Source organism: Hoplias malabaricus, chromosome 9, assembly GCF_029633855.1.
Source record: "Hoplias malabaricus isolate fHopMal1 chromosome 9, fHopMal1.hap1, whole genome shotgun sequence".
NCBI classification, from domain to species: domain Eukaryota; kingdom Metazoa; phylum Chordata; class Actinopteri; order Characiformes; family Erythrinidae; genus Hoplias; species Hoplias malabaricus.
The window spans coordinates 13,690,719-13,693,544 of record NC_089808.1 but is presented as its reverse complement, the minus strand read 5'-3'; the positions used below and the strand labels follow the sequence as shown (position 1 = coordinate 13,693,544).

Here is a 2,826-nt window from a genome sequence, read left to right as displayed (position 1 = left end):
TAAAGCATGATCAAAGAAAGTTGTCACTATATTTAAAAATATGAAGATTATCAATTTAGTAATAAAAACATACTACTTTTTAAAAATTACATTTATTCCAAAAACACAAAATATATTTCTAAACTTAAAAAAATAAATAAAACATTTAATTCCCACTGAAAGTTGGCCAGAAATACTTGATTTGCAACTGAATGCTTAGCAACCTATATTATCTAATGGTAAAGACTGGGGTCAAACTCAGTTATAACTAGCACATTCAGTGTGCAGTCCACTAGAGTCTAATGATTCCTTCAGGATCCACCACAGTGGCTGGAAAATCCTGTGGTGGAGCAGTGAGTTCAATGTCTCAGACCTAGTCCAAAGCAATTCCTCATGGAAACACAGTTCTCAGTCCTCCTCAGCACTGCGCTGCTGGAGTTAACTCACACTCCTTTTCTATATCACATAGATGTACTGGAAAACCTGACCCACTCTAATATCCATAGCCTCAGACACCAGAATTAAGACAAAATAATCACTGCACTCTGGGCACTGCTGCACCTCCTCTGGACAGATGTTCCAATCACAGCAGCTTTGAGGTAGCACTTCAGCTGTAGAAACCGACCTTGCTTTAAGCCCTGACTTACAGCACTAAGCCAGCACTGAATTAGCACTCACTAAACACTCCCTTTTTTGCAGGCGCAGAGCGATTGGCTGGTTAAAGGGCCACCCTCCCTAAAATGTCTGAACATGGGTTTCTGGCCAATCATAATAAGATGCATGTAAAAATGTCACAGTCCCACCTCAACATTTTCCATCAAACTAAGAGCAGTTTGAAAGCAAAGCAGGAGGGTCTTCTTTCAAACAATTTGAAATATGTCTGGAGTATTCTATCTATCTTTTCTGGCTCTGACCCAGTGTAAGTATTATATACCTACTGCATATCTGTCTAATACCTATGAGGTACAAACAAATCTGAAATAATAAAGGATGAGAATGAAACGAGAAATGTTGGAGTATGGTTAACAATTCTTAATGTACTAGTTTATGATATAACTTTAAAATTGCATTTGTTTATTCTCTTAAGGTGAATGCATCACTGAAAATTTTCTACCAAAGCTGGAGTCAACAGTGAATGTCCAGCCTGGACTTCACACCAGTTTTGAATGCAGCCCTCAGGAAAGTGAGCACTTTTATATAATGTGGATCAAGTTTCCTCTTTACCAAGCTCCAGTGTGTATAGCAGCCCTTAAAACATATGCAGATGAGGTGACAATGTGTGAACAATTTCGAAACCAGAATCACAGCCACATGGAATAAAAAGACCTTCAATCTGACATTTTCATCAGTGGAACCTACCGATGTTGCAACATACTACTGTGGATTGTATAATTTTGGAGAGCTCCTTTTTGAAAATGGGACTAAGCTGGTCCTTGAAGAACACACTGAGGGTGAGTGTGAAAAAGCTGGATCTAAAAGTGAACACAGAAAGAACAAACCTGTCACTGTCAGCAACATTATTTTTAAGAAATTACAAAAAAAAAAAAAAAAAATTCTAATTAGCTGTCACAAAATGTATAATAAATCTATTTCTACATACCAGAATATTGAAAACAAATCAAATAAAACTCTATCTATAATTATTAAGCATACATTTGTCTTAGGAGTTCACTCCTTTGTTATAAGTTCTAATAATTAATAAAGTCATTACAAATGATTTTATCACTGGAAATCTACCCCTTTTTCAACAGTTTCACCAAGCACTCCAATCAAAGACAATGAAGAGAAAGACGGTGGGTGTGACTGTGTCATTAGCTCCAATTATTCATTAAAATGACTTTTCTTCTAAAAGATTTGGCTTGAAATAAATACCACTCGGTTTTTATTCATGGTGTGAAATATACTATAATGATCATAATTCTAGAACTTATTTCAAAATAGTTGTTCAAACAATGCATTGAAAAGCTATTGGGCAGATTTGCTTTTTTGTTAAGCTATATGATTTGAGATCCTCATACATAAAGCAAAATAAGACAACAAACAATAAATGAACAATATACATGGTGTTCATTTGGGCTCTTGTGCCTTTCAAATATTTAATCTATTTTGAAGATCTGCAACAAATATAATTGACAGATTTGCAAAAATAAATAAACAAAACAGTAAACTCAGGAATTAACACACTTTTTAAAGCACTGTACATTTTAAAATGTGAGGTTTTGTGTAAAAAAATGTCAATAAATTTTAACTCAGATTAAACAAAATTCTCCACAATGGCCCCTGCTCAGTGCTTCAAATAAATGATACTGTTTTCTTGTTTTTGTGACACTAGAGAAGATGCGTTTATCTGAAATCCTAGTGGTGGTACTAGCAGTGATTAATGTAGCATGGATATTTCTAATCATTTGGCTTTGTCACTTTCTAAGGAAGAAAAGAGCAGGTAAGAACAGCCGTCTAAAACACTGTTACAAAAGCAACACCAATCCCTATTTATCAATACTGTAAACTAAAAAAAAAGAAAAATGATTAGTTTGATGAACAGGAAAACACTCTTTACTTTTTCTAGACTGTATAAATACATTATATATAAAATACTAATATATACATCCATATATTTCATGTGCATTTCATTTTTAGACATTTTCTTGCAGGTGAAAGAGGTGAAGCCAGTAGTGCAACTTGCAAAGTAGGTGTTTGTTAAATGTGTGTGTGTGTGTGTGTAGGTGTTTGTTAAATGTGTGTGTGTGTGTGTGTAGGTGTTTGTTAAATGTGTTTGTATGTGTGTTGTGTGTTCATTCATGGTCCCTAATCACCTGTGTGTGTTCACTGCCTCAGATGGGTTACATG

The 2,826-nt window shown here is 34.7% G+C and overlaps 1 long non-coding RNA gene across 1 annotated transcript; it reads left to right on the top strand.

The window, feature by feature from the left end:
• Nucleotides 1-851: 851 nt before the first annotated feature.
• Nucleotides 852-1,834, top strand: LOC136706919 (uncharacterized). Its single transcript, XR_010804167.1, has 3 exons — nucleotides 852-898; nucleotides 1,067-1,430; nucleotides 1,731-1,834. It is a non-coding gene; the product is annotated as an uncharacterized lncRNA (long non-coding RNA).
• The last annotated feature ends 992 nt before the right edge of the window (nucleotides 1,835-2,826 follow it).